At 47.2% G+C, this 14139-nt stretch overlaps 1 long non-coding RNA gene across 1 annotated transcript; it reads right to left on the bottom strand.

Moving 5' to 3' along the window:
* Positions 1-371: 371 nt before the first annotated feature.
* Positions 372-10240, bottom strand: LOC130304204 (uncharacterized). Its single transcript, XR_008854002.1, has 3 exons — positions 10093-10240; positions 8499-8585; positions 372-1483 (listed from the first exon to the last, which is right to left on the bottom strand). It is a non-coding gene; the product is annotated as an uncharacterized LOC130304204 (long non-coding RNA).
* Between the last annotated feature and the right edge of the window lie 3899 nt (positions 10241-14139).

Raw genomic sequence — 14139 nt, 5'->3', positions numbered from 1 at the left:
CTATCATTTTATAAAACTTTTGACTATAATAGTTTTGATTAAGTGTGGTTTGAAGAATAACATTGTACTTGCACCAAAAATATCATTACACTAACCACATTTATTACTAATGATGTGCTACTATAAAGCACCCATCCTGTAATTTACAATCTTAGGTTTTATGCACATGGAGTTTGTACAATGGCACACAAAATCCCTATGGCTCTATAGTAATGGAACCTTACAATTTGTGCCCCCATACAACACTATATTAGGAAGATATACTTCAGCAGTGCTTCTGGGTGAGAATACTACCATAAGATAATAGTAGCATTACCTTAAAAATGGAAAAAACGAGGGACCGCGCCTCATGTAATACCTAATATAAACAACCAAAATAATTGCCCCAGATGGAGGGGAGGGTACACTATAGCAACCACAACAAAGGTGCCCAAAGGGCACTAATCCCTCATGGGTCCCTCCACCATAAAAGTAACTTTTAATATTTTTCTTTTTAAAAATTAAGTGAAAGTGGGTTAAAAAATGCATCCACTATCCATGCACTAATTTACAAATCCAGACCCTATTCATTGTGTATATGTAGGATTAGTCCCCTTCGTTGGGATCCAACATTAATCACTTTTTTAACCGATCCTAGTAGGGTTAGGATATTAGTGCTGAAATAGCACTAACTAATGGCAATAGCCGTGAGCGAGTATATTATGGACTCTGCTCTTATGATTCTATTGGATAGTGGTGCAACTAAAATTTGTATATACTACTACATTCCACATGTTTCAACACCAAAGCATGGCTTTCTTCCTGATGAATCAGGGTTCCAATACGTTCCTAAAGAAGAACCAATAGGCACTATGTTTATTTAAAGTCAGAGACCAATGACGCATTTCGGGGGTACAGTCCTCCTTCTTCAGATTGGCATACAAAGCATTACACAAACAAGATACTTATATAACAAAATGGGTGCCAGATTACAGGTGGGTGGAGTTACCCTGCCCCACACAACCTATGACAAACACCAGAAAATTAATAAAAAGGCAATAGTAAATGAAAGCATATTATATTATAAATAGCTTACATATAAAAGAAACATATAATAGGTATAAACATCAGAGAATGTTCATAGAGACTTAAGGTCACAGCATGCTCGTTCATGCCGTGAGTCGGCAGTGCTGTGTGAAAGCGAGGATCGCTGGAGACAGATGTAAACAGTCACACTGCATATTACTATCGCACGGGAGCGAGGATCAATGTATTTAAACAAAAACACAAGAGTTCATAGTATTCCACTGTCTGAACCAGTGTCAGCGATCGCAGCACAGAGCACATCGCTCTGCTCTGTTTTGATCGGAGGCCACGTGACACCATCCGGCCAATAGGAGAGAAGATCATGCAAGACCTGTTAGTTGCTAGGTACGCATCGCCAGGACTGAAGTCACGTGGTGCAGTCTGAATCCAAACAGAGCGCTGGAGGACAAGCAGCACACTGTGGAGAGAGAATATACACTGCATTAGCGGTTTGTAGTAACTAAATAGTGCATGTAATAGCAGGTAGGTATCGCAAAGGCCAAATGGGGGATATGAAACACATCCACATAATATAGATAACATTTATTAGAATAAAACAAAGGGTGAATGAAAATAAATGTGCGGTTGGATATGCAGCTAAAATAATTAATTAATAAATAAATAATCATAGTATGACCAAGGGATAAGTGTCACGATGCCGGCTGGCAGGTAGTGGATCCTCTGTGCCAGAGAGGGATTGGCGTGGACCGTGCTAGTGGACCGGTTCTAAGCCACTACTGGTTTTCACCAGAGCCCGCCGCAAAGCGGGATGGTCTTGCTGCGGCGGTAGTGACCAGGTCGTATCCACTAGCAACGGCTCACCTCTCTGGCTGCTGAAGATAGGCGCGGTACAAGGGAGTAGGCAGAAGCAAGGTCGGACGTAGCAGAAGGTCGGGGCAGGCAGCAAGGATCGTAGTCAGGGGCAACGGCAGAAGGTCTGGAACACAGGCTAGGAACACACAAGGAACGCTTTCACTGGCACAATGGCAACAAGATCCGGCAAGGGAGTGCAGGGGAAGTGAGGTGATATAGGGAAGTGCACAGGTGAACACACTAATTGGAACCACTGCGCCAATCAGCGGCGCAGTGGCCCTTTAAATCGCAGAGACCCGGCGCGCGCGCGCCCTAGGGAGCGGGGCCGCGCGCGCCGGGACAGGACAGACGGAGAGCGAGTCAGGTACGGGAGCCGGGGTGCGCATCGCGAGCGGGCGCTACCCGCATCGCGAATCGCATCCCGGCTGGCAGCGGAATCGCAGCGCCCCGGGTCAGAGGATGTGACCGGAGCGCTGCAGCGGGGAGAGTGAAGCGAGCGCTCCGGGGAGGAGCGGGGACCCGGAGCGCTCGGCGTAACAGTACCCCCCCCCTTGGGTCTCCCCCTCTTCTTAGAGCCTGAGAACCTGAGGAGCAGACTTTTGTCTAGGATGTTGTCCTCAGGTTCCCAGGATCTCTCTTCAGGACCACAACCCTCCCAGTCCACTAAAAAAAAAGTTTTCCCTCTGACCTTTTTGGAAGCTAAGATTTCTTTGACAGAGAAGATGTCCGAGGAGCCGGAAACAGGAGTGGGAGGAACAGATTTGGGAGAAAAACGGTTGAGGATGAGTGGTTTGAGAAGAGAGACGTGAAAGGCATTAGGGATACGAAGAGAAGGAGGAAGAAGAAGTTTATAAGAGACAGGATTAATTTGACACAAAATTTTGAAAGGACCAAGATAGCGTGGTCCCAACTTGTAGCTAGGGACACGGAAGCGGACATATTTAGCGGAGAGCCATACCTTGTCTCCAGGGGAAAAAACGGGAGGAGCTCTTCTTTTCTTATCCGCGAACTTCTTCATGCGTGATGAAGCCTGTAAGAGAGAATTTTGGGTCTCTCTCCATATGATGGAAAGGTCACGAGAAATTTCATCCACAGCGGGCAGACCAGAGGGCAAGGGAGTAGGGAGGGGGGGAAGAGGGTGACGGCCGTACACCACGAAAAATGGGGATTTGGAGGAAGATTCAGAGACCCTAAAGTTATACGAGAATTCGGCCCATGGGAGGAGATCTGCCCAGTCATCCTGGCGGGAGGAAACAAAATGTCGCAAATAATCACCCAAGATCTGGTTAATTCTTTCTACTTGTCCATTGGACTGGGGATGATATGCAGAAGAAAAATTTAATTTAATCTTGAGTTGTTTACAGAGAGCCCTCCAGAATTTAGACACGAATTGGACGCCTCTATCCGAGACAATCTGCGTAGGCAACCCGTGAAGACGAAAAATGTGTACAAAAAATTGTTTAGCCAACTGAGGCGCAGAAGGAAGACCAGGAAGAGGGATGAAATGTGCCATTTTGGAGAATCGATCAACGACCACCCAAATAACAGTGTTGCCACGGGAAGGGGGTAAATCAGTAATAAAATCCATACCAATCAGAGACCAAGGCTTTTCGGGGACAGGCAGAGGATGAAGAAAACCAGCGGGCTTCTGGCGAGGAGTCTTATCCCGGGCACAGATAGTGCAGGCTCGCACAAAGTCCACAACATCCGTCTCCAGAGTCGGCCACCAATAGAAGCGGGAGATGAGTTGCACAGATTTCTTGATGCCCGCATGACCTGCGAGATGGGAGGAGTGACCCCATTTGAGGATTCCGAGGCGTTGGCGTGGAGAAACAAAGGTCTTTCCTGGAGGAGTCTGCCTGATGGAGGCAGGAGAAGTGGAGATCAGGCAGTCAGGTGGAATGATGTGATGCGGAGAGAGTTCAACTTCTGAGGCATCCGAGGAACGAGAGAGAGCATCGGCCCTAATGTTCTTATCGGCAGGACGAAAGTGAATCTCAAAATTAAATCGGGCAAAGAACAGAGACCACCGGGCCTGGCGAGGATTCAGCCGTTGGGCAGACTGGAGGTAGGAGAGGTTCTTGTGGTCGGTGTAGATAATAACAGGAAAACTTGATCCCTCCAGCAGATGCCTCCATTCCTCAAGTGCTCATTTAATGGCTAGAAGCTCTCGATCCCCGATGGAGTAGTTCCTCTCCGCTGGAGAGAAGGTCCTAGAGAAAAAACCACAAGTGACAGCATGCCCGGAAGAATTTTTTTGTAGAAGAACAGCTCCAGCTCCCACTGAGGAGGCATCAACCTCCAATAGGAAGGGTTTGGAAGGGTCAGGTCTGGAGAGGACGGGAGCCGAAGAAAAGGCAGACTTGAGTCGTTTAAAGGCGTCTTCTGCTTGAGGAGGCCAGGACTTGGGATCAGCATTTTTTTTGGTTAAAGCCACGATAGGAGCCACAATGGTAGAAAAATGTGGAATAAATTGCCTGTAATAATTGGCGAACCCCAAAAAGCGTTGGATAGCACGGAGTCCGGAGGGGCGTGGCCAATCTAAGACGGCAGAGAGTTTGTCTGGATCCATCTGTAGTCCCTGGCCAGAGACCAAATATCCTAGAAAAGGAAGAGATTGGCATTCAAACAGACATTTCTCAATTTTGGCATAGAGTTGATTGTCACGAAGTCTCTGAAGAACCATACGGACATGCTGGCGGTGTTCTTCTAGATTGGCAGAAAAAATTAGGATATCGTCCAGATATACAACAACACAGGAGTATAACAGATCACGAAAAATTTCATTGACAAAGTCTTGGAAGACGGCAGGGGCGTTGCACAGGCCAAAGGGCATGACCAGATACTCAAAGTGTCCATCTCTGGTGTTAAATGCCGTTTTCCACTCATCCCCCTCTCTGATGCGGATGAGGTTATAGGCGCCTCTTAAGTCCAATTTAGTAAAGATGTGGGCACCTTGGAGGCGATCAAAGAGTTCAGAGATGAGGGGTAAGGGGTAGCGGTTCTTAACCGTGATTTTATTAAGACCGCGGTAGTCAATGCAAGGACGTAGGGAGCCATCTTTTTTGGACACAAAGAAAAATCCGGCTCCGGCAGGAGAGGAGGATTTACGGATAAAGCCCTTTTTTAGATTCTCCTGGACGTATTCAGACATGGCAAGAGTCTCTGGGGCAGAGAGAGGATAAATTCTGCCCCGGGGTGGAGTAGTGCCCGGGAGGAGGTCGATAGGACAATCATAAGGCCTGTGAGGAGGTAGAGTCTCAGCTTGTTTTTTGCAGAAAACATCCGCGAAGTCCATATAGGCCTTAGGAAGACCGGTTACTGAAGGAACCACAGAGTTACGGCAAGGGTTACTGGGAACCGGTTTTAGACAGTTCTTGGAACAGGAGGCCCCCCAACTCTTGATCTCCCCAGTGGACCAATCCAGGGTTGGGGAATGAAGTTGAAGCCAGGGAAGTCCAAGGAGAATTTCCGAGGTGCAATTGGGGAGGACCAAAAGTTCAATCCTCTCGTGATGAGATCCGATGCTCATAAGAAGGGGCTCCGTGCGGAAACGTATGGTACAGTCCAATCTTTCATTATTTACACAATTGATGTAGAGGGGTCTGGCGAGACTGGTCACCGGGATGTTGAACCTGTTGACGAGGGAGGCCAAAATAAAATTTCCTGCAGATCCAGAGTCCAAGAAGGCCACAGTAGAGAAGGAGAAGGCAGAGGCAGACAACCGCACAGGCACAGTAAGACGTGGAGAAGCAGAGTAGACATCAAGGACTGTCTCACCTTTGTGCGGAGTCAGCGTACGTCTTTCCAGGCGGGGAGGACGGATAGGACAATCCCTCAGGAAGTGTTCGGTACTAGCACAGTACAGGCAGAGGTTCTCCATACGGCGTCGTGTCCTCTCTTGAGGTGTCAGGCGAGACCGGTCGACCTGCATAGCCTCCACGGCGGGAGGCACAGGAACAGATTGCAGGGGACCAGAGGAGAGAGGAGCCGAGGAGAAGAAACGCCTCGTGCGAACAGAGTCCATATCTTGGCGGAGTTCCTGACGCCTTTCGGAAAAACGCATGTCAATGCGAGTGGCTAGGTGAATAAGTTCATGTAGATTAGCAGGAATTTCTCGTGCGGCCAGAACATCTTTAATGTTGCTGGATAGGCCTTTTTTGAAGGTCGCGCAGAGGGCCTCATTATTCCAGGACAATTCTGAAGCAAGAGTACGGAATTGTACGGCATACTCGCCAACGGAAGAATTACCCTGGACCAGGTTCAACAGGGCAGTCTCAGCAGAAGAGGCTCGGGCAGGTTCCTCAAAGACACTTCGGATTTCCGAGAAGAAGGAGTGTACAGAGGCAGTGACGGGGTCATTGCGGTCCCAGAGCGGTGTGGCCCATGACAGGGCTTTTCCGGACAGAAGGCTGACTACGAAAGCCACCTTAGACCTTTCAGTGGGAAACAGGTCCGACATCATCTCCAGATGCAGGGAACATTGGGAAAGAAAGCCACGGCAAAACTTAGAGTCCCCATCAAATTTATCCGGCAAGGATAGGCGTAGCCCAGGAGCGGCCCCTCGCTGCGGAGGAGGTGCAGGAGCTGGCGGAGGAGATGACTGCTGAAGCTGTGGTAGTAACTGTTGTAGCATAACGGTCAGTTGAGACAGCTGTTGGCCTTGTTGCGCTATCTGTTGTGACTGCTGGGCGACCACCGTGGTGAGGTCAGCGACAACTGGCAGAGGAACTTCAGCGGGATCCATGGCCGGATCTACTGTCACGATGCCGGCTGGCAGGTAGTGGATCCTCTGTGCCAGAGAGGGATTGGCGTGGACCGTGCTAGTGGACCGGTTCTAAGCCACTACTGGTTTTCACCAGAGCCCGCCGCAAAGCGGGATGGTCTTGCTGCGGCGGTAGTGACCAGGTCGTATCCACTAGCAACGGCTCACCTCTCTGGCTGCTGAAGATAGGCGCGGTACAAGGGAGTAGGCAGAAGCAAGGTCGGACGTAGCAGAAGGTCGGGGCAGGCAGCAAGGATCGTAGTCAGGGGCAACGGCAGAAGATCTGGAACACAGGCTAGGAACACACAAGGAACGCTTTCACTGGCACAATGGCAACAAGATCCGGCAAGGGAGTGCAGGGGAAGTGAGGTGATATAGGGAAGTGCACAGGTGAACACACTAATTGGAACCACTGCGCCAATCAGCGGCGCAGTGGCCCTTTAAATCGCAGAGACCCGGCGCGCGCGCGCCCTAGGGAGCGGGGCCGCGCGCGCCGGGACAGGACAGACGGAGAGCGAGTCAGGTACGGGAGCCGGGGTGCGCATCGCGAGCGGGCGCTACCCGCATCGCGAATCGCATCCCGGCTGGCAGCGGAATCGCAGCGCCCCGGGTCAGAGGATGTGACCGGAGCGCTGCAGCGGGGAGAGTGAAGCGAGCGCTCCGGGGAGGAGCGGGGACCCGGAGCGCTCGGCGTAACAATAAGTACATAAATAATGATAAACAATCATGGTATGATTGAGGAATAAAATTATTAAATAAGGCTAAAATGAGATATAGATAAATAAATAGACACTACATGGTTTGTGCAGCTGAAATCGCATATAAAGGATGTTTATATGTTAGCATTCTAAATATATTAAAAAATATAATAAATAAATAATAATTAAAGCCATAATTAAAAAGTCTCATAATAGGATAAAAAGAGAGAAGAGGCACAACGTGTCACAATGAGCTTTCAATCAGTTCATTTAAACCGTGTGGCAACTTGTTCATTAAAAAGTATGCAACTTGTATATCCAGAAGTTTTCTCTTCTTTTTAAAGTGGAAAAGTGGTGGTCATCCTTGGATATCCCTTCTATGGGTGTGATAACAATACTCCCAAAATTGGAATTATTGACCTCTGTAATATGTCAGGAGACACTGTGGAGCCTAATTTATTTTAAAGAGACCGATGGTTGGAGGGTGAATATACTACAAAATCCAATAGGCCACCAGAGGTGGTCCAAAATTACCCTAAGGTCCCAACCATCAATTAAAAGGACTTTATTAGTCAGGTCCACTTGAAATAATAATATCAATAACAGTGCGCTTAGTGTCAAAAATCATAAGATGAAAAACACACATTTAAAAACACTGTGTGCAATTAACCATTTGTTTTAAAATGATGAGGGCTCTAAAGGCTCTTTTAGATATGGTCACTTAGCGGGGAGCATTTTAATTAGCTATGCTCCTGATCCACTGGCATAGGCAAAAGCACACAGCAAACCAGTGACCTATGCCCCCCCTCAATGTTTCACCAGCTAAGTGGCTTTTTCAAGAGGCATGTGGGGTATCCATTTTTTATAATGTGCGCTGGTAAAATCTAGATAGCTGTTGCTATCTACAGTTTTAAAAATAGTCTTTGTCTGTAGTTTCTTCGGCTAACCATGGAAAACTGTCACATCCAGAAATTCCACATGATTCTTAAAAACGGATTGGTTAAAACTTAGACCCCATTCATTAGCATTACGATCAGATAAAAATTCATTCAGTTGCTCCAAACTGCCACTCCACACAAAGAAAATATAATCTATGAATCATTTAAAAAAAAAAAAAAAAAAAGACAATATTTAAAAGAAGGATAGGGATGTACAACCTGTTTCTCAAAGAGGCCCACAAAGAGGTTGAAGCAACTTGGTGCCACCTTTGACCCCATCGCTGTGCCTGTATCTTGCGAGTAGATCTGTTAGTTGAATTCAAAATAGTTATGAGACAATATAAATTTCAAACCTTTTAAGATAAAATCCTTTTGAGCTGCAGGCATCACACTATCTTGTTCCAAGAAGTGTGATATTGCACTTATCCCAAGGTTGTGGTCATTTACCGTATACAAGGATGAGATATCTATTGTAACAAGCCAGTATTCATGCTTCCATGGTACTCCAATGACATGTTTAATGAAGTCGGTGGTATCTCGTAGGTGAGATCTCAGGTTGAGAACGTGTTTCTGCAATAATTGATCTATATAATGTGCCAAGTTAGCTGGCAATGAGTTGATTCCTGAAACAATGGGACAGCCTGGAGGATTCTTTTGGTCCTTATAGACGTTGGGCAAAAAATAGAACAAAGGTAGGGCCGGTTCGTTAACTATAATATAGTCTTTTTGTGCTTTATCAAGAACTCCATGGTTAAAACCCTCCAATACCAAATATCTCCATTGAGAATATCTCCAACAAAACCAAGCAATTTACATCTAGGGTCACCAACGAATATCCTTTCCCATTAAAGGACATCTGCATCGCTGAACAAGTTAAGCTCCAATGTCGTTAAATACAAAGTTATACATATTACTAATTGGCTTCCATTACCTGGATTTCCCCGTTTCGCTGCTATGCTGTCACCAGAAGTCGCTCCCTGGTCCCCTAATGCGTGTAGCGTCGACATATTATTCCTTATGGGGCCTCCATCTTGGTCGACGCCACATCACTATTACCCATAATGCGCTGTGAGAAACCTACCCTCCCCCGGCCACTTGTCGTGCCGGCTCCTCTTCTCCCACCTCATGCCTATTCATCTTTGCGTTATGTGCTAAGCCCTAATTGGCTGAGCGCACAGTATGGGAGTTTCAGGACCGCAGCCTATCGGTATAGGCTGTGATCACCTGTGCACAATAAAGCCCTGCTCTGCTGCGCTGTCAGCGTGGCCAGCTCTACACAACAAGCGTAAATGACGGGCTTGCTGTGCACTTTACGTAGAGACTGCACTAGATCCCGAAAGGCTAAGATATTTTCATACATTTTACACAAATAACGTAAAATAGAACGTAAGATCCTAATCTGCAGGCTGGCTACGATATTTGCATAACATTTACGCAAATTACATTAAATAAAACGTAATTGAGCCAGTTCTGCAGGCTCGCTAAGAAATTTCAGTAAATTTGATTACAAATTACATAATATATCACTATTAGATAAGTGTGTCCCACCAATGTGCCTCCAGCTGTTGCCAAACATCAACATCCAGCATACCCAGACAGCCTTCCATTTTGTTCCATAAATATGTTGTTTGTGTAATGCTTTGTATGCCAAAGGAGGACTGTACCTTCCCAGACATCCAACGGCTGTCCGGGCATGCTGGGAGTTGAAGTTTTGCCACATCTGGAGGGCAACAGTTTGAGACCACTGATTTAAATGACCACCTTATGTGATGTATAAAATGGACTAGTTCTTACTGTATATCTATATATTTACATTGTTCCTGTGTATAAATTGTTTCACAGACCAGATACACTGAGCATGGAGTAACCATAATGTGATTGTTACGGAGGCAGGAGTGGCATCGCTCCCACATCTTCCTGTTAATTGCTGACTTCATTGCTTTTCCCACGGGACCTGGTGAAAGCGGTTACCATGGAGACTTTATCCGGCTCCTGCTTCAAAGATCTCGAACTGTCTGACAATACAAACTCTCCTTGAGATATACATAGGAAGAATAATATTAAAATTCACCAGATCATAGAATTTTTATTCTAAAAAATATCACAAAAACATTTACTCCCCTATGGTGAACGTAGAATGAAAATATAGAAAGTAAGCTATATCATATTGTTGAATTAGAAGTCTATGCCTATACAGGATTTATTAGAATATCCTATTTGTAATATATCATAAATCTCATATAGTTATAGGCATTGCAGCGGACGCAGTTGCGATAGGTCCCTAAATTAAGGTGGCTCGCAGCTAACAGTGCAACAGGGTACAAAACAAAGGCGGGAAGTGTTAGTATAGGCAGGTTGTTAGGCAGTAGATTAGATTATTATTATTATCTTAGGGGCTGTAATAATATCACCATCACGGGATCAACCAGATGTGTCGGGGTCAGAAGCTGGGATCTTCAGCCAGGAGAGTCTATTCTGCTACTATATGCTGTGCCCATTTACTATGAGCAGTGGGTTGTCTTCTAGCATCTACAGTAAAAGTATGCGTAGACCCCATTATGTGAAAGAGTGTCATTTTTACCTCTATTTGGGTGGTATATGTATGGATTCGCTTACAGCATAGGTCAGACTGCAATATAGAGAGTAGTATCTACAGTGGGGCAACAAAGTATTTAGTCAGCCACCAATTGTGCAAGTTCTCCCATTTAAAAAGATAAGAGATTCCTGTAATTTTCATCATAGGTATACCTCAACTATGAGAGACGTAATGAGAAAAAAAATCCATAAAATCACATTGTCTGATTTTTAAATAATTTATTTGCAAATTATGGTGAAAAATAAGTATTTGGTCAATAACAACAGTTCATCTTAATACTTTGTTTTATACCCTTTGTTTGCAATGATAGAGGTCAAACGTTTTCTGTAAGTCTTCACAAGGTTTTCACACATTGTTGCTGGTATTTTGGCCCATTCCTCTATGCAGATCTCCTCTAGAGCAGTGATGTTTTGGGGCTGTCGCTGGGCAACACAAAGGTTTTCTATGGGGTTGAGACCTGGAGACTGGCTAGGCCACTCCAGGACCTTGAAATGCTTCTTACAAAGCCACTCCTTCGTTGCCCAGGCGGTGTGTTTCGGATCATTGTTATGCTGAAAGTCCCAGCCACGTTTCATCTTCAATGCCCTTGCTGATGGAAAGAGGTTTTCACTCAAAATCTCATGATACATGGCTCCATCCATTCTTTCCTTTAAACGGATCAGTCATCCTGGTCTCTTAGCAGAAAAACAGCCCCAAAGCATGATGTTTCCACCCCCATGCTTCACAGTAGGTATGGTGTTCTTTGGATGCAACTCAGCATTCTTTCTCCTCCAAACACGGTGAGTTGAGTTTTTACCAAAAAGTTCTACTTTGGTTTCATCTGACCATATGACATTCTCCCAATACTCTTCTGAATCATCCAAATGCTCTCTAGCAAACTTCAGACGGGCCCGGACATGTACTGGCTAAAGCAGGGGAACACGTCTGGCACTGCATGATTTTAGTCCCTGGCGGCTTAGTGTGTTACCGATGGTAGGCCTTTGTTACTTTGATCCCAGCTCTTTGCAGGTCATTCACTATGTGTCCCTGTGTGGTTCTGAGATTTTTGCTCACCGTTCTTGTGATCATTTTGACATCACGGGGTGAGATCTTGCATGGAGCCTCAGTATCTTCCATTTTCTAATAATTTCTCCCACAGTTGATTTCTTCCCACCAAGCTGTTTGCCTTTTGCAGATTCAGTCTTCCCAGCCTGGTGCAGGTATGCAATTTTGTTTCTGGTGTCCTTCGACAGCTCTTTGGTCTTGGCCATAGTGGAGATTGGAGTGTGACTGTTTGAGGTTGTGGACAGTTGTCTTATATACTGATAACAAGTTCAAACAGGTGCCATTAATACAGGTAACAAGTGGAGGACAGAAGAGTCTCTTAAAGAAAAAGTTACAGGTCTATGAGATTTTTTTTTTTTTTAACATGAGGTCCTGTGTGTGATGGATGCCTTAAAGTTGTTACGCCGAGCGCTCCGGGTCCCCGCTCCTCCCCGGAGCGCTCGCAGCGTCCTCTCATTCGCAGCGCCCCGGTCAGACCTGCTGACCGGGCGCGCTGCAATATTACTCCTAGCCGGGATGCGATTCGCGACGCGGGACGCGCCCGCTCGCGATGCGCATCCCGGCTCCCTTACCTGACCCGTTCCCCATCTGTGTTGTCCCGACGCGCGCGGCCCCGCTCCTTAGGGCGCGTGCGCGCCGGGTCTCTGCGATTTAAAGGACCACTGCGCCACTGATTGGCGCAGCAGGCCTAATCAGTATCCTCACCTGTGCACTCCCTACTTATACCTCACTTCCCCTGCACTCCCTCGCCGGATCTTGTTGCCATTGTGCCAGTGAAAGCGTTTCCTTGTGTGTTCCTAGCCTGTGTTCCAGACCTCCTGCCGTTGCCCCTGACTACGATCCTTGCTGCCTGCCCTGACCTTCTGCTACATCCGACCTTGCTCTTGTCTACTCCCCTGTACCGCGCTTATCTCAGCAGTCAGAGAGGTTGAGCCGTTGCCGGTGGATACGACCTGGTTGCTACTGCCGCTGCAAGACCATCCCGCTTTGCGATGGGCTCTGGTGAATACCAGTAGCAACTTAGAACCGGTCCACCGACACGGTCCACGCCAATCCCTCTCTGGCACAGAGGATCCACCTCCTGCCAGCCGAATCGTGACTGTAGATCCGGCCATGGATCCTGCTGAGGTCCCGCTGCCAGTTGTCGCCGACCTCACCACGGTGGTCGCCCAGCAGTCGCAACAGATAGCGCAAAAAGGCCACCAGCTGTCTCAACTGACCGTGATGCTACAGCAGCTACTACCACAGCTTCAGCAATCATCTCCTCCGCCAGCTCCTGCACCTCCTCCTGCAAGCGAGTGGCCGCTTCCAGCCTCCGATTATCCTTGCCGGATAAATTTGATGGGGACGCTAAGTTTTGCCATGGTTTTCTTTCGCAATGTTCCCTGCATTTGGAGATGATGTTGGACCAGTTTCCAACTGAAAGGTCTAAGGTGGCTTTCGTAGTCAGCCTTCTGTCCGGGAAAGCCCTGTCATGGGCCACACCGCTCTGGGACCGTAATGATCCTGTCACTGCCTCTGTACACTCCTTCTTCACGGAGATTCGAAGCGTCTTTGAGGAACCTGCCCGAGCCTCTTCTGCCGAGACTGCCCTGCTGAACCTGGTCCAGGGTAATTCTTCTGTTGGCGAGTACGCCATCCAATTCCGTACTCTGGCCTCCAAATTATCCTGGAATAACAAGGCCCTCTGCGCGACCTTTAAAAAAGGCCTATCCAGTAACATTAAAGATGTGCTGGCCGCACGAGAAATTCCTGCTAACCTGCATGAACTTATTCATCTTGCCACCCGCATTGACATGCGTTTTTCCGAAAGGCGTCAGGAGCTCCGCCAGAATATGGACTTTGTTCGCACGAGGCGGTTTCTCTCCCCGGCTCCTCTCTCCTCTGGTCCTCTGCAATCCGTTCCTGTGCCTCCCGCCGTGGAGGCTATGCAAGTTGACCGGTCTCGCTTGACACATCAAGAGAGGACACAACGCCGCATGGAGAACCTTTGCCTGTACTGTGCCGGTACCGAACATTTCTTGAAGGATTGTCCTATCCGTCCTCCTCGCCAGGAAAGACGCACGCTGACTCCGCACAAAGGTGTGACAGCTCTTGATGTGAACTCTGCCTCTCCACGTCTTACTGTGCCTGTGCGGATATCTTCTTCTACCTTCTCCTTCTCTGCTATGGCCTTCTTGGATTCCGAATCTGCAGGAAATTTTATTTTGGCCCTCATCA

The sequence above is a fragment of the Hyla sarda genome, chromosome 1 (genome assembly GCF_029499605.1).
Source record: "Hyla sarda isolate aHylSar1 chromosome 1, aHylSar1.hap1, whole genome shotgun sequence".
NCBI lineage: Eukaryota > Metazoa > Chordata > Amphibia > Anura > Hylidae > Hyla > Hyla sarda.
This window is presented reverse-complemented; position numbering and strand designations above follow the sequence as displayed.